The sequence below is a fragment of the Schistocerca piceifrons genome, chromosome X (genome assembly GCF_021461385.2).
Source record: "Schistocerca piceifrons isolate TAMUIC-IGC-003096 chromosome X, iqSchPice1.1, whole genome shotgun sequence".
Lineage (NCBI taxonomy): Eukaryota > Metazoa > Arthropoda > Insecta > Orthoptera > Acrididae > Schistocerca > Schistocerca piceifrons.
Window position 1 is genome coordinate 162,548,520 of NC_060149.1, and position 19,151 is coordinate 162,567,670.

The window sequence follows — 19,151 nt, forward strand, 5'->3', positions numbered from 1 at the left end:
ATACTGATCATGTATAAATACCCTGTAAACACACCTGTTCCACAGTATTTCGATAGAAAAATCGTTGAAATGATCTATGAAGCATGTCACTAACTAAGTAATGAAGTACAGCTGTTGGACTAACAATTACAGATGAAAATTTATGCAAAGAAGAAGAACGTGCAAATGTTATGTGAACTGTACAATATAACGTAAGATGGAGCACCAACGAACTGAGCGTAAAGCTCACCCTCAACGACTACAAAAGGCAAGAGCTATTTCTTTGTTTAAATTTACGTTTGTAACAAGGCGACGATTAGTGTAATTCTAAAGTTTGAAAATATATCACGTGAAAAGTTCCATATGTTTCACTGATACGAACTACTTTCTTATGCAAGTTATCACCATATCGTATTGTGTGTGAACAAATTTCATTAACAATTTGTTTCATGAAAATTACAAAGAACTGCAAAATTTCTAGAGCTGGTTAACAGCTATCAAATTTAGTGCTCATTGCTAAAATTCCTATCTTTCATTGTGCTTATTAATTGAGCAAACCTTAACACGTTGACTGCCGTGTGGCCGTGTTGGTCCAGCAGAGCCTCACGCCTAACATCGTGTGTTTGGTCTGGCCTTGCTGTGAAACATCCAACACTGAGAGTGCGGCAGTCAGCGTGTTAAGATCATTCAGACATGCGTTGTTTTAACATCTTTCTTAGATTCATTGAAGTACAAGGAATCAGTTCTAGAAGATATGATTAAAGATTTTCAATTTATACTGGTAGTAAATGGAGTGTTTCTGCCTGCTCAAATTTCATTCAAATAGACATCATTCAGATTCAAAAAAGCTGTAATTTTTCAGTTTCTGTACCATTTTCAAAAATATAAAACTTTCAAGTTGTCTGTTTAATAGAAAGAACTAGCTCCTGCCTTAGTCCGTGTCTACTACGCTGCCGTAAAACTGTGATTACTTTATTCCTTGAAGTGACAAAATATTTTTCCAGCATAACAATGAAATACTTGACAGCTTGCTCTTTGGGAACAGTGACGAAAAAAATTGCTCAGTTCATTTTATTATATTTCTAAGTCAACCATGAGGTATAGGGTAATACCCATAAATCAGAAGCGGAACAATTATATCTTGTAGCAGGGGAGCAACGGGCATTCGAGATACTGACATTTGAAATTTGTATTTCCTTCATGATGGGGGCGTACACAAGACGTTATCAATGACTTTTCACATTGAGCTCATGCCGTCATTGATGATGTTAAACATATCATTACATCCCTCTCCTCTCCCCTCCCTGGCCCTCTCCGTCAATAACAGCCTAGTAATCATTACAACAAAACAGCCAATCGCTGTACAGAATTTTAGTGTTCATTAACATGAAATAGCCAATCACGATCTTCAAAAGTATCTGAATTTTTTGCACCACATTAAAAAATTATAATACCATAATTCCACCTCTGTATCATTTAACAAAAATGTTTCTATCAAATAACGTACATATCATCTCACATGTGCACACGCAACAAGCTGCACCTGAAATGTATGAAATTGCACCATGATCAAAAAAGGTAATGCCAATAGTACAGTATTTCAAAAATCATATAAGCTTGTTGTTGTTGTGGTCTTCAGTCCAGAGACTGGTTTGATGCTCTCCATGCTACTCTATCCTGTACAAGCTTCTTCATCTCCCAGTACCTACTGCAACCTACATCCTTCTGAATATGTTTAGTGTATTCATCTCTCGGTCACCCTCATACGATTTTTACCCTCCACGCTGCCCTCCAATACTAAATTAGTGATCCCTTGATGCCTCAGGATATGTCCTACCAACCGATCCCTTCTTCTAGTCAAGATGTGCCACAAATTTCTCTTCTCCCCGATTCTATTCAATACCTCCTCATTAGTTATGTGCTCTACCCATCTAAACTTCAGCATTCTTCCGTAGCACCACATTTCGAAAGCTTCTATTCTCTTCTTGTCCAAACTATTTATCGTCCACGTTTCACTTCCATACAGTGCTACACTCCACACAAATACTTTCAGAAATGACTTCCTGACACTTAAATCAATACTTGATGTTAACAAATTTCTCTTCTTCAGAAACGCTTTCGTTGGCATTGCCAGTCTACATTTTATATCCTCTCTACTTCGACCATCATCAGTTATTTTGTTCCCCAAAGAGCAAAAATCATCTACTACTTCAAGCATCTCATTTCCTAACCTAATTTCCTCAGTATCAACCGATTTAATTTGACTACATTCCATTATCCTCGTTTTGCTTTTGTTGATGTTCATCTTATATCCTCCTTTCAAGACACTGCCCATTCCGTTTAGCTGCTCTCCCAGGTCCTTTGCTGTGTCTGACAAAATTACAATCTCCTCAAAGTTTTTATTTCTTCTCCTAATTTTTCTTTTGTTTCCTTTACTGCTTGCTCAACATACAGATTGAATAACATTGGGGATAGGCTACAACCCTGTCTCACTCACTTCCCAACCACTGCTTCCCTGTCATGCCCCTCGACTCATATAACTGCCATCTGGTTTATGTACAAATTGTAAATAGCCTTTCGCTTCCTGTATTTTACCCCTGCCACCTTCAGAATTTGAAAGAGAGTATTCCAGTCGACATTGTCAAAAGCTTTCTCTAAGTCTACAAATGCTAGAAACGTAGTTTTTCCTTTCCTTAATATATCTTCTAAGATAAGTCGTAGGGTAAGTATTGCCTCAGGTGTTCCAACATTTCTACAGAATCCAAACTGATCTTCCCCGAGGTCGGCTTCTACGTTTTTCCATTCGTTTGTAAAGAATTCGTGTTAGTATTTTGCAGCCGTGGCTTATTAAACTAATACTTCGGTAATTTTCACATCTGTCAACGCCTGCTTTCTTTGGGATAGGAATTATTATATTCTTCTTGAACTCTGAGGGTATTTCGCCTGTCTCATACATCTTGCTCACGAGGTGGTAGAGGTTTGTCAGGGCTGGCTCTCCCGAGGCTGTCAGTAGTTCTAATGGAATGTTGTCTACTCCTGGGGCCTTGTTTCGACTTAGGTCGTTGAGTGCTCTGTCAAACTCTTCACGCATTATCATATCTCCCATTTCATCTTCATCTACATCCTCTTCCATTTCCATAATATTGTCTTCAAGAACATCGCCCTTGTATAGACCCTCTATATACTCCTTCAACCTTTCTGCTTTCCCTTCTTTGCTTAGAACTAGGTTTCCATCTGAGCTCTTGATATTCATACAAGTGGTTCTCTTTTCTCCTAAGGTCTCTTTAATTTTCCTGTAGGCAGTATCTATCTTACCCCTAATGATATACGTCTCTACATCCTTACATTTGTCCTCCAGCCATCCCCGCTTAGCCATTTTGCACTTCCTATCGATCTCATTTTTGAGACGTTTGTATTCCTTTTTGCCTGCTTCATTTACTGCATTTTTGTATTTTCTCCTTTCATCAATTATATTAAATATCTCTTCTGTTACCGAAGGATTTCTATTAGCCCTCGTCTTTTTACCTACTTAATCCTTTGCTGCCTTCACTATTTCATCTCTCAAAGCTACCCATTCTTCTTCTACTGTATTTCTTTCCCCCATTCTTGTCAATCGTTCCCTAATGCTCTACCTGAAACACTACAACCTCTGGTTCTGTCAGTTTATCCAGGTCCCATCTCCTTAAATTCCCACCTTTTTGTAGTTTCTTCAGTTTTAATCTACAGTTCATAACCAATAGATTGTGGTCAGAGTCCACATCTGCCCCTGGAAATGTCTTACAATTTAAAACCTGGTTCCTAAATCTCTTACAATTATATAATTTTTCTGAAACCTTCCAGTATCTCCATGGTTCTTCCATGTATACAACCTTCTTTCATGATTCTTGAACCAAGTGTTAGCTATGATTAAATTATGCTCTGTGCAAAATTCTACCAGGCGGCTTCCCCTTTCATTCCTTACCCCCATTCCATATTCACCTACTACGTTTCCTTCTCTTCGTTTTCCTTCTATCGAATTCCAGTCACCCATGACTATTAAATTTTCGTCTCCCTTCACTATCCGAATAATTTCTTTTATCTCATCATACATTTCAACAATCTCTTCGTTGTATGTGGAGCTAGTTGGCATATAAACTTGTTCTATGTGGTAAGCGTGGGCTTCGTATCTATTTTGGCCATAATAATGCGTTCACTATGTTGTTTGTAGTAGCTTACCCGTATTCCTATTTTTTTTATTCATTATCAAACCTACTCTTGCATTACCCCTATTTGATTTTGTATTTATAGCCCTGTATTCACCTGACCTTGTTCCTCCTGCCACCGAACTTCACTAATTCCCACTATATCTAACTCTAACCTATCCATTTCCCTTTTTAAATTTTCTAACCTACCTGCCCTATTAAGGGATCTGACATTCCACGCTCCGACACGTAGAACACCAGTTTCCTTTCTCCTGATAACGACGTCCTCCTGAGTAGTCTCCGCCCGGAGATCCGAATGGGGGACTATTTTACCTCCGGAATATTTTACCCAAGAGGACGCCATCATCATTCAACCATACAGTAAAACTGCATGCCCTCGGGAAAAATTACAGCTGTAGTTTCCCCTTGCTTTCAGCCGTTCGCAGTACCAGCACAGCAAGGCCGTTTCGGTTAGTGTTACAAGGCCAGATCAGTCAATCATCCAGACTGTTGCCCCTGCAACTACTGAAAAGGCTGCTGCCTCTCTTCAGGAACCACACGTTTGTCTGGTCTCTCAACAGATATGCTTCCGTTGTGGTTGCACCTACGGTACGGCTATCTATGTTAATGGTGGGCGGGGGGGGGGGAGGCATATAAGCTTCTTCTCCTTCTTCTCCTGAATTGCGTGAATTGATACCATTTAGTACAAGCGCGCGCGCACACAAGCACGCCCACACACACGCGCACACACATGCACACGCACGCACACACACACACACACACACACACACACACACACACACACATCTTAAAGATGATCAGACTGGCTTTAAATGTACGTCAAACGATCTCGAGCGCTAGTTATCTTTGCACTGGACGTGGTAAGTTGATGTTGGTCAAGAATACCTTTAAGGTGACAAAGACTCCATTATCTACAACTCACTGAATTTGTACGAGGTCGTGCAACAGGGTACAGGAAGCTTGATGTTCCTTCTGCGATACTGCAGAAAGATTGGACAGGAATGTTGTCTCTGCACATGATTCCTGGCAGTCGTGGTCACGAGAATGTACGGTCCTAAGAAGACCGGGAGTAGTATAGGAGGCGGCATGAGACAAAACCCTTAACATTTTGCCCAAAACATGGCGACTCCCTGAATCCGCAAATTTTTGGGCAAAAAATGGCAGGCACCTTTTGGCGGGCACTTTTTTGCAAAATGTTGGCGAATTTATGGCGGCTCCATAAACGCTAACTTGCCGTACATAATGATGTACGCCCAAGTACCATCAGGAATATGCTCATTAAAAGTCGCTGACAGTTTCATGGGTGTTTTTTGAGCAGTGGCAACATTCTTTCGTCTGCTCATATTGATAACAAACTGGATATGAAGTAATGAAAGCGTGTGCACTAATTTTAACGCCATTACTCGATTTAGTTATTCTCTTGAAATCTGTGAACGCACTGCATGCCTTCAGACAAGTGCTCAGAGGATTAATGTTCCACAGTTCTTCGAGAAACATCTCGTTTCGGCCATTCTTGAGGTGAATCTTTTGCAGCTTAACATGATCATACAACGCCGAGTGTGCATCTTGGTTTCCCTTCCGCTTGCTCTGAAATACTGATTCCCGCTGTTTCCTTCGTTTGAAAGTCAAAAAATGAAAGTATCTTAGGCTGCTCGAGCATCTTTTCTCTCAACTCCATTTCATAGTTTGGTTCCTACTTTACAATAGGCGCTCGAATTTCCATATTCGTAATTGTCTCTTTACCATGGTATTGTCGAGAATCCGAAATACCTGTGCCATCACCCTTTTTTTAGAAAACCATCTATACAACGGGTCGCCAGCGTGTGGACTTCCTACAAATATTATCGTTAAATCCCCACATAATTTCTCTACGATTTTTTAAAAGCCCGCCTAACATATTCAGCGGGTACAGTATTTCATTTTCTTTTATTTGTAGTTTTCCATAGTTAATAAAATTTCCTTCGAATCTTGTGTCATCGTCTAGAGAAGACATTAGGTGATACAAAACTGTTGAAGAAACCCCTGGATGTTCTAGCCTGAAGATAATGTGCCCTCTTTTCTTGACAGTTACTACCCTCCATAGTTGACTTGGAAAATTGTCAACTAGTTTTACATTATATTTGCCATCATAGGCAGTGTAATCTGAACCATCTTCATGTGTCGCATTAAATGTCATGTACAAGTAAGCATTATTATCAAATCAGCAATCACCAACTTTGACGTCTATTTCTACATCTTTGTTTGGCGAGTTCAAATTATTTTTAGTCTTTTCATTTACTGGAAAAGACTGCCACTAATAACTTTCTATTTTGTTCATCTTTATTGGACAGGAAAAATTTTTATTTCAGCATTTCTAGAAGCACAGTTACATTTTCACCACCGAAATGTATCACAGAATCGTTTTCATCCGTTATAGAGATCTGCAGATTTTGAACTTTATCGTGAGCTGGGAAAAATAGCGGATAGCTTGGTTAGTGGATGATAGAACTGCCTAACTGCAAATGACCCGTTAGTTACAGCAACTTTGGCTTAAATGAAGCGATAATGTTCGTTCCCATGTGAAAATGGTCAGAGTCCTTTACAAACATTCTTCTTTCTTTCTTTCACTTGTGCCTTTGTCCCGCAGGTACGCAGGGTCAGCATGGTTAAGCGAATTTGGCAATGTTAGATTAAGGGGTGCCCAGATGGCCTTCCTGCCGCCACCCCGTACCCCCCAGGACGGAATTAGTGTACCCCAAATGTCTGCGACTAGTGTAATGCATGGAATAATACGAAAGTGTTCAGATGTCTGCGAGCCATGTAACTGAGGTGGGACGTGGGGACCAGCCCGTTATTCACCTAGGGGGATGTATAAAACCGCCTAAAAACCACATCCAGGCTGGCCAGCACACCGACAGTCGTCGTTAATCCGCCGGGCGGATTCGACCGGGGCGGCGCGCCTACCCGAGTCCACGAAGCAGCGCATTAGCGCTCTCGGCTAACGTGGCGGGTAGTCCTTTACAAACATGCCATCTGCTAAATTGAAATGGACTTTCATTTTATAGAAAGGGATGATTTTCGGCAGTTGCGTTGCAACAGCGTTTACTTCTGGCTCCACAATTTGATTCCCAATACTGTGCTCTCTATCAAAACACAGCTTGTGGTGTGTGCTCTGAATTTCGACTCTGTTGAGCGTACTATTTGGCTTAATCTTTAAATTATCAGCATGGAATGGTTGCTGACTCTGTATATATTTCTCTAAATTATCTACACTATACTGTCCTGTGGGAATAGTCAACGTGTTAATGACACCTTCTTTCTCAAAGCGCAGTCTGTTGTGTTCACATGTAACATTTGGAGTTAAAAATGTCGAGTAAAAACCAACCAGTCCCTCTTTTGTAAACGCACTTCGTATTCGCACATTCAGCCTTTTTTTCTAAAATCGAAGACTTACTACTAAGTTCAAAAATTATAATAATAAATGACGACTGATGGGAGGCAAAAATTAGAATTGGCGAAAAGAAACAGAAAAAGAAACCTGGTGAACTTTTACCTAATTCTATTCGATGTGCAATAATAGGACCAAGTGGCTGTGGGAAAACAACGTTAATGATTGACAGTTCTATCTCAGCGCCGGTATGGTTGAACTGGAAAAAAATTAACCACTTGTATGTTTACTCTAAAAGTTTAAATCAGCCGAAATATCAAGAATTTATACAAGCATGCGAGAAAATGGAGCCGGCCGGTGTGGCAGAGCGGTTCTAGGTGCTACAGTGTGGAAGCGCGCGACCGCTACGGTCGCAGGTTCGAATCCTGCCTCGGGCACGGATGTGTGTGATGTCCTTAGGTTAGTTAGGTATAAGTAGTTCTACGTTCTATGGGATTGATGACCTCAGAAGTCAAGTCCCATAGTGCTCAGAACCATTTGAACCATTTGAGAAAATGGAAGATAAACACAAAGAAAAAATTACTACTTTTATCAGCAACGCTGAAGAAATTATTCCACTAGATGAATGTGAAGATAACACCGTTGTTGTTTTTGATGACTTCATTCTTGAAAATCAAGATATAGTCAGAGAATACTTTACCATAGAGCGACATATGAACATTGACTGCTTCTATTTAGCACAAACGTACTGAAAAATTCCCAAGCACTTGGTCAGAGAGAATCTCAATTTTTTGAACATTTTTAGCCAAGATGACACAAAATTAAAGCACTTCTACTTCGAATTTGTGGGTGGAGATTTGAAATGGAACGACTTTAGACAAATTTGCAGAAAATCTTGGAACGAGGATTTGGGCTTTATAACTATCGATATGACTCGGGAAGCGAATTCAGGCAAATACAGAGATAAAATTATCAGATATATGTACAAAAATGCGGTAGCGAATAGATGAATGAATCCCGGTCTCACTGATAAAAATATTGTGTAATTGCATATCTGTAGGAAGGTCTGAAACAAACCTCCCTTCGTACCCTCCTATACTTTCACATGTAGAACGTTGTTTCTCTCTTTGAATGTTCTTTTTTGCATGTGCAGAAAATGCAGTAGCCAGATTTTAATGGATCAAGATCCATTAAACAAATTACACTGCTTTTATTCACCCAACTATTGTGTGAGTTATCAAACCCCAGCCACTTCACATAAACTTTATCATCTTTCTTTTTCAGCACTTTTTCCACGAGATACAAGTCTGGATATTTCGTCTTCTGTAATTCCTGCTCATGGAACTTTCCTTTAATTTCGTCGCCAGTCATATCCTCCAACTTATATGTGGACGGATTTGTGCTGCTGATATCAACGACTTCAAATAGTTCAGTAGACCAATTTGCTGTGTAACCTTTGTCGAACAAACCCATCATTTTGCTGTTTCTAACTTTATCACCTGGCACGTACTTGGGTGATTCGGCACTGAGTTCGAGCGTTTTTTTGCCGCAGCAAATCAGTTACATCTACAGGGCTCGTGCCTATCGTTCTATGTACACTGTTGTTGTAATTGTGTATCAACTTGGGCAGTAGGTCGAACCACTTGTAATTACCTTGAAGTGCAAAATGTTTCCACATTCTTTCCTTGAGCGTTCTGTTAAACCGCTCAACGACTGACGCCTTAATCTCTGAAAAAGTAGAGTAGTGATTTATGTTTTCAAGCTTCATCAACTCTCTAAAGTGTTCGTTGAAAAATTATTTACCGTTATCTGTCTGCAAAGTTTTCGGCTGCCTTTCTGCCAATATATGTTTGACAGCGCTAGTCACATTTTCACCAGATTTATCTTTAGCAGGAATCGCCCAAGCAAATTTTGAGAACACATCTACCACAGTCGACAAATACCGCATATTTTTATTGATTTTGGATATGTTCTTTAGGTTACCAGAATCCATCTCAATCAAGTCAGCTTGCGACAAATCGTCGATAATGCTTAATGCTATGAGTGCTTTCCTTGGGAAGTTCTTTCTCACCGGTTTGTGCAACCCGTTCACAATTTCTTCACGAATATTCACAGTCGACCACTTCACCTCTTCTTCTCTCTCTGTCTCTCTCTCTCCCACTCTCTCTGTCTCTGTCTCTGTCTCTCTCTCTCTCTCTCTCTCTCTCTCTCTCTCTCTCTCTCTTTCTTACTCTTACACTCGGCACATTTGACCTCTATTCTGGCTCGACCATTTTTTGTGGTAAATGTCTGAACGTGAACTGTAGCTCTGTAGCTGTAAATGTTTTGCACCTTAAGCACCAAATATGCTTCTCGTCATTCATTTATAATTAACTTTGCATCTTCCTCACCAGAATGAAAACAGTCTTTAATTACATATCCGAAGGGAGGTCTGAAGCAGACCTCTCTATTTTTTCGTATATTTTACGATTATGCAATTCACAAACACGTAGATGAAGATGGCAAAGTAAAATATGCTTCTCGTCATTCAGTTATAGTTAACTTTGGATTTTCCACTCTAGCGCATCAATCCTGCCTAACAAGTGGTTAACCGTTGTTTTCATTTATCTATTTGCTCACATAATCACCGAAATATTTCTCTAAGTCATTTTTGCTCATATAGTTATTAAATAATGTGAGAATACTTGTGTATTCAGGCTTGGTAACAAGATAATTTAATTGCTTTTCTAGATATTTTTCGGTAACTACATCATGGTCATCTATAGGGTCTTTTATATTTACTAATCTCTTACCCTTTAAGTCAATATAACCATTGGTTATTTTAAAAACGCTATTTAATTCCTTTCGAAATAGTACGGCCTCACCTTCGATTTTCGAAGTTAATTCTCCCAAGTCTGCTTTACTAGCAGTCGAATCTAGCTGCTTAGCTAAGTCGTCTTCTCCTTGCTTTATCTTGTTTCCAAATATACCCATTTATTGTATCGATAATTTTACCAAACGACCACCCATAGCTTCAACACCAGCAAACATAGGTCGCCACATACAAACTGATTAAAATTTTGATCCCTATCTGCATTGAAAACAAGTTATCTCGGCCTAGATAGTTCACTAACGTTTGTGCTGTAGCGCCACCAAACGAGTCAAACACCAATTTTTCACTGCCATTTTTGGAGTATGTGAGCTAACATCCCAAAGATATTTGGGCTCACATGCGGTTCCTCTTCGTCGAAATGTCTTGGCTAAATCTCGTCTAGGGGTTAAACCTCACGTGTCGCATTACACGCCCTAAATTAGACACTTGTGATCCTTTGCTTAATTTGTCTGGCTGATGGCGAGTTTGCGAAATTTTATGTAACATACAACGTTAATATAACATATAGCAACAGTAATAATAATATTGGGAGCTAAATTAATGACCCATGAACGATGTATGCCACACAGTTGCGATTTGTTAGAATAATGTTTATTCAGAAAGCAAACTAATAGCGAAAGGGGTCGTATTTAGAATTACTATTACACTCGAACGTATATCCATTTGCTACAGTTCGATCATTCACAGCCTCATCGCGAACTACGCGAAATTTTCTAAGTCGTTTCAGTTCCTAGCTGGCTAAAGACCGACCGTCCGCTTTCGCGTCTGCATCCGAACTGTACCCTTTGGTATGTCCAGCCGAACTGTCCGCTTTCGCGTCTGCACCAGCACTCTCCCTCTGCCCGTCCCCGGCCGCGTTTCCCGCGCGCCACATATCCTCGCACAACTGACTAGGGCAGTTTCCTTTCCCGAAGCCGTCCATCTGATTAGCTACAGCTTATTCTACATTATTTTATATTTTAACATATTTAAATAATCAAAACTTCACCATTTTCACATTCTAAATAAAGTAAAAATAATATCCATTACAGAATAAACGTTAAATTCTTTTCCATAAAACCAATACAATTTCGTTCTTAGCTTTGAATGCCAGTAGCCTTGTACCAATGTGCTTTCTGATAAATAAATAAAGAACAAAAGTAACTATTAGGCACGAAACTTTACAACAAGTATTCTATTACCTAATGATCCAATGAGATGTCTTGCTGTCATGGTTCAATGTGTTTTGTGTGGAGGAAATGATGATTTGGTGGTTAACTGAAAAAACTGATAATTTAAATTTACTATATCTTTTAAAGAAATAAAGTTACAGAATTGATATTTACAACATTTGTCATTTTAATGATGCACGTCTATATGACATGTCGATCGTTAAGATCGACCAAAGCGTTTAGATTTTAGCATTCAGGTCTTTGTTACAAAACTTGTTAATTTCACTTTAACAGTAAATGCTAAACTATTATAGATATGATCAATATTCAAGTTTTATTGGAATCACCATTAAAATTTATGAAGGATGGTACATTAAAATTACTGTGTCTTCATTACCTGATCTACTACAGAATTAAGTATTTTTCATAAATGTTTCCCTTTATGGTCGATCTAAGGTCCACCATATGTAACACTGCTACTTCTCCCTGGTCACAAACAGCTTCTACGGGGTTTCCCTATGACGTAGGTTTTCGTCTGTCTCACTCGAACCCTACAGCGCTTGGGCCTCGTTCAGCACAATAGATGCCTGTGAATTTCCCCATCTCGTGGCGAATCTGCGGTCTTTGTGGCTCACGGTCCTGGACGACAGGGTTCGTTTCACAATTCCTGAAGGCTGACTCTTTCAGCCATATACTTAAATGAGAGCGAAATGCTCGTTAACTCACAAGTAACATATCTAGTGAGTGCCTACGTGTCTAGGTTAACAATTCCTACTTAGACTTCTCCTGCTTTTTGCGGTAGTTCATCAATCACAAAGACGCCCCTAAAATTTGTGATTTTCAGTTGCTTTATTAATTTTCCTGTATCAGAGTTGTAAGCGGGTGGCTATACTCTTGCATCATTTCTTTGACTTCTTTTTTTTTATGGCATGATTTCATAGTGAAACTAGCTCCTGCATTTCTTTTCTCCATTTTTAGGTCATGTCTCTTCTGTTCTGCCAACTCAGCATCTTCCTTCTGTTTTTTATGGACAGCGCTCGTAATTGCTGCTGCACCAACGGCCAACGATCCAATTGCTCCCAGTGCAGCTAGAATCAGAGGCAAGAATCCATCTTTGTGTTTACTCAGACCTGAACCTTCTTTTTTTTGCTGTCAATTTTTCCACAACAGGAACACATAAAGTTATGAGTAAACTGCCACCTTTTTTTAACTTTACTGGCTTTCTGTTCCAGCTGTGTGTCAGTAAGAAAATTATCAAGAAAGCCGTGACTTTTCAGTTCGCAGTTGGAGAACTTTAGCTTAATAGCTTGCCACTAGATGATGCATTAAAATCAATACTAAATCCTTTCATTTATTAACAGGAGAAAAAAATGATTAAATCCACCCATTATCGTCTACTAAACCCATTCCCAATTTTCTCTTTCCACGCATTATCTCCGCAACAGCAAAAGAAGCTAATCTTTCGCCTAGCGATGCACCTTTGCTGAAAATTCTCTCCTTTGCTGCTTTCTGTAATTCTTTATCAGTTTGATGCCTATTTTCCAGATCTTGTTGGTCTCTGTATGCAGTGTCATGTCTCTTGCAAGCTTCATCTAAAGGATTAATTCCTACATCTCCACGCGCTAATCTTTCATCTAGTTTAGTGTACGGTGCGCAAAATCTCATGCCAGGCAGATGCATCTCGGGCATTGGCAGATACTTAAAGCCCAGATGACTAGACCTTTACCATGCTTTTCTGACTTCCAGAACGTGTGAGGTAAATTATTCAGAAAGCGAATTAAGTACGAAATTCCCTTTGGATTGTTCAATATGAAGTCGTTAAACTTACCGGCGAGAATTTTCATTATGCCTACTTTTCCGTTAAGATAACTATTGTTTACTGTATTCTCTTCACCGTGAATCACCAGCAGCCTGTTAATTAAATCTCTGACACCATTCATCCAAACGTACTCTGAAGGTTTTGCTGTATATCTTTTTACAAAGCCCATTCCTCCTTTGCTGCCTGGTGACTTTGACTTCCAATTACTGCGTACTTTCCTTAATGACTGCCATATTGGCTTAATGATGCTGTTGTGCTTTTCGCCGCTGCTTGACTTGGGTTTATTCGTATTCGGATCATAGAGGTGAAATATTGCTACCGTTTCCTTCAGTATAGCTGTATAGGCTTCAAGGTCATCAGGCGTTTAGTCTTCGAATGATACGTTCTTTCGGGTTAGCAGTTTCATCGATCCACCGCTGACATTGAAAGCGTTACCTTTAACAGAAACAGTGTCATTGTGAAACGTTACTTCGGAATCGTCTATGTAGTGCTTTCCATGGTCAAATCTTATGCCAAATACTGGATCACCGAGACCGCCCAAGTATTTTGATACTTTCGGCCCAATGTAAGTTTTTGAGTACTCTGTAACAGCCTTCATCTTCTCCCGTTGTTCTTCCTCAATTTGCTGCAGCATGGGCTCAAGTCTCTTACGCGTATATGGCGTGATCGGCTCATCATCAACAAATAATCTTCTTTCAGAAGATGATTCCTTAGGTGTAGGTGGAATAGGAAGCACATCGTCGTAGTTCCCTTCGTAAGGAAGTAGCCGTTTTTCAACCTCTCGATTTTTCGCTATAACACCGATAACTTCTTTCCCTAAAGCATCCAGTTTATCGATAACTGGCTCGTGTTTTTTCTTATACTCCTCGTATTCTGTTATCGGTTTCATCTTCCTCTCTTTGAGCTGACTTTTCAGCTGCTCGGACTTCTTCCTTTTCTTCTTTGGTTGTTTAACAAGATTTTGATCGTACTTTGCAAATATCTTTATTTAACGCGAAATTTTAAAGATTTCTTGGACGTCGGTGCAAGCGACTTCTCACGCCTCACGTTCTACGTTTACGTCTCACGTCTCCTTGAGCATGCAAACATGTCGCCACTATTTTGCGGCTACATGTTTATTGAGCATACGAAGATGACGCCACTATTTTGTGACTGCATTTTTAATATTGACGTCGCTCGCAGTCTCACTGAGCATGAAACGATGAAGCAACTATTTTGTGACTGCACTGACCTCGCCCGAGGCTGAATTGAGTATTCATTAACGCTATTGCATTTTTTGCACGTGCATACAAGAACATCCAAAGAGAAACACCAAAAAACATACGAAAAATAGGGAGATCTGTTTCAGATCACCCTTCGGATATGCAACCACACACCTTTCTCATCAGCGAGCCCGGACTTCGTTCATCACTAAGTTTTCTGTGATTTTTATGTTTGATAAACCATAAAAATTTGAAGGAATTTGACAACGTGAACGTTATAGCCTTCGACATTCTTGTAACCATTATATACCATAATCATGCCTGTCAGCGTTATAGTCATCGAAATTGAGTACTTTGTTATACATATCTGGTAAAAGGATATTACACTCACCATCGAGCTCTAGAGATGTTTTACACCCATATCTTGTGTTTACGCTGCTGGCGTTTGTAATTGTGTATAAACGTCCTTCTTCTTAGTCGCTAAGCCTTTTATGACATATTGGCACGTTCAAGTTATTGAGTTTCACCTTCAACTGATCTCGTTCCATTTTTAAAAATCTTCATTGCTGCCTTGAATGGGGCAGTTTATGCCAAATAATGACAGTTCAAATTTCAAAAAGTGCCCGCCATCATTTGGCCAAAAATTTGCGGGTCCAGGGAGCCGCCATCTTTTGCGGAAAATGTTAGGGGTTTTGCCTTATGCCATCCCCTATACTACTGTCGGGCTCTGGACAGTCACTTGGCACTGCTGAGAGGGAAGACCATTGTAATGTTGATGCATTAAGTTGTTCTGAAAGCGGTGCTGATATTCGAGACAATAAAAGCGGGTTAAAAGCTGTGAGCTATCTGGGGAAGTTAACCTTGCATTACAGAGCAATTGTTTTACCAGGTATCCAGTCTACCTTACCAAATTCCCAATCAGACTAACATTAATTATAATCTTTTAATAGTCATCTTACGACAACCAGTGATATATAAAAGAGCATTTAAATAAAAAGAAATAAATGAGTTTATATATGGACGTTTATTTTAACATTGACCATTGTTCCGTTAAAATTTCAACATATTAAACTTGATTCATAACTAAACTGGTGCCTTATTTAGGATTGTGAAAATGTGAGTTTGTAATCTTATGGAACACATCAAATATGGAGCCAAGATTGGGAGACTGCATACAACACTGCATTCATAAAATAACACACGAAGAACGTTGAAACATATGCAAGAGGAAATTAACCACAACCAACTGATTCAATTTTCATCCAAAGAAGTTGCATTCGTAGCGCAATCCTGTCCGTCATGGAATTACCACACACTGATATACTAAATTCATACTAACTCTCTGTGAAATCTTCCCAAAAATAATAGCTGAGGGCTAGTTTGATGATTACACCACATGCTTCACGTGGTCAACTTGGTTTACACTAAGAGTGTAACTCCACAATAATTTTGATAATTAAAATAAATTATATCGAAACACAATTTACAAAAGAAAAACCTCAAACTGGTTACTATCGTTTTACTATTAACCTGATGGGTCAAACGATTGTATAAGCATGTGGTACTGGTCTCACAAAGTACAGCCCATGTGGGTTGAACATAAAGAAAAGTTGCTATATTGAAAAATATTGTCAAGACGAGACGTAATAATCTCACGCACATTCGCATTTAAGATTGATGATCACATCAACATGTGGTTCCACTTTACTCACAAAGTAGTGACAAAGCAACTACTGGAAGATATTCTGAACTTCACACTCGAAATACACTGTGTTGCAATTTAAGATAACATTAGATATTTTAGATCTAAACCTGAAATAAAGGTGATTAAATTTTCAGGTAGGCTGAACTTAAGAAATCCATTGTCCTACGGACTTAGCAGAGACAAGCTTAGCCGGAGATCTTACCACTTCAGACGCTTGCCACAGGCAGACTGCCGTGGGCCCCTCCTGAGGGTGCCTCACAGATACAAACGGAAGTGACTAGAGAGGCAGCTTCCTATACGAACATGACAAGGGACGGACAGGACCATGCCAAGAATACAAACCTCTTTGCTTTTAGAAAGTGTAGGTACCTGTTCCGACGTTGGTCCTACTGTTCTCTAGCAGACAGGCTTGTCTGCTACCATCAAGCATGCAACTAGAAATACATTTGCTCATTCATTCTTTCACGCAGAATGGAAGGGGGATGACAGTATCTTATCATATACGGTATATAAAAGAAAGCGGATGTAGGTTCCGTGTGAGACTGTGTGACATGAATTACATATAAGCTGTGTTTTAAAGTGTGGTAGTGTGGTGTCACCGCCAGACACCACACTTGCTAGGTGGTAGCCTTTAAATCGGCCGCGGTCCGTTAGTATACGTCGGACCCGCGTGTCGCCACTATCAGTGATTGCAGACCGAGCGCCGCCACACGGCAGGTCTAGAGAGACTTCCTTGCACTCGCCCCAGTTGTACAACAGACTTTGCTAGCGATGGTTCACTGACAAAATACGCTCTCATTTGCCGAGACGATAGTTAGCATAGCCTTCAGCTACGTCATTTGCTACGACCTAGCAAGGCGCCATTACCAGTTACTATTGATACTGTGAATCATGTACCGTCAAGAGCGACGTTCACCATTAATGGATTAAAGTTAAGTATTCCACCAGCTACGTCCGTTTTTTCTAAATTCTAATTTCCTTGTCCTGTTCCAGACCTCACGCCAGCCTGCGTGAGCTAAAACACGTGCCTTTCAGCTTCCTCTAGTAACACGGTGTTGGCTCTCCCGCCAAAGTAGTGTGACAGGTCGTTCTTGATTATGTGTAAAAGTAACACGTTCCACTGCTCAGTCTCCTCCCAGATAGAGTCAGAAACACCACAGTAAATTTAGAAGTGGAATGTATGCCGTAAATGACAACAGATTTAAAAAATTAACATGAAAGGAATCTAACAGAGACCTTTCACTATCGTTTTTAGAGTATGGCTCTGGCGCATCGCACTGCATCTGCAGCAGCAACTCTAGCAGCAGTTGGCACCACAGTGACACAATGAACTGTTACAAATCGGTCACTTTAAGGACAGCTCTGAGCCAGACGCCCTGTAGCGTGCGTTCCACTGACCCCAAACCACCACCATTTGCGACTTCGGTGGTGTCAAGCAAGAGCTCATTCGAGGGCAGAATGGAAGTCTGTTGTGTTTTCTGATGAACGCTGGTTCTACCCCGCTGCCAGTGATGACCATGTGTTGGTTATAAGGAAACAAGTTGAGGGTCTGCAACCAAACTGTCTACGTGCTAGCCGCACTGTACCTGTACCTGGAGTTACGGTCTCTTGTGCGATTTTGTATGACAGCAGGAGCATACTCGTCGTTATCCCACGCACCATGACTATAAATTTGTACGTTAATCTGGTGATTCGACCTTTTGTGTTGCCATTCATGAACAGTGTTCCAGAAGGTGTTTTCCAGCAGACTAGCTCTCGCCCACATCCGCTGTTGTAATCTAACATGCTCTGCAGAGTGTCGACATGTTTCCTTGGCCTACTCGATCACCAAATCTGACTCAAATTGAGCACATATAAGACGTCATCGCACTACAAATCCGGTGTCATCTACAAACAGCATTAACCGTCCCAGTATTGACTGACTATGTGCAACTGGCATGGAACTGTATTCCACAAACCGACACCCGTCACCTGTACAACCTAATGCATGCACGTTTGCATACTTGCATTCAACATTCTGGCTGTTATACCGGTTATTAATGCACCTGCATTTCACATTTGCAATGGCTTAACTCGCTCTTACATTATCCTGCAATCTTGCGTTGTTCACCACTTAAATATGTTACCTACTCAAAAGTATTCCCGAAATTTCATTATTCTTCATTAATTACATTTTGGTGTTGCAATTTTTTTCCGTCAGTATATTTATTGGAAGTGCTTTAATTTAAAGACTTCAGTAAATCTAGTTAATGGAACTGTCTAAACGATCCTGAGGAGATAGTATACTGACGATAGTATACTGACACAGCTCACACAATAAATGAGTTTAATGAATAACAACTACGACCCACCAAATTCTGAAACAGATTTAACATTCTGAATCACAGCAATAGCCTGCACCGGAAACTAGCATTAGAATACAACTGTTACAGAAAAACGCACTAGCAGTGAGAAAAGGGAATACCGCCAAGTTCCCCAAGATCAGAGACATCTGAGCTTGGCCCTTCAAGGCTTTCCCATTACAGATAGACCTGCTGTTAAGTTGCAGACTTTTTGGCGACTCAGTAATGCAGATAATGGACACTTGGACGCATTCACAAATGTTTATCAAGAAAATTCGGTGCACAAAATACTAGGGAACTTGACACAGGAAATGAATGGTGCCGCAACTCGAGACAGTGGAAGATTGCCGTGGGAACATGACCAATTTCATATGCACCGCACTAGCAACCATCCAGGGATTGTTCGAAGCGGGATCAGAAAGATCCGCACCCAGTAACCAGACTGACATGGTGCGTTTACCCAGAATCAATCGTTCTTTGCGGAGCACTGCAAATTGAGCCCACCAGTGACA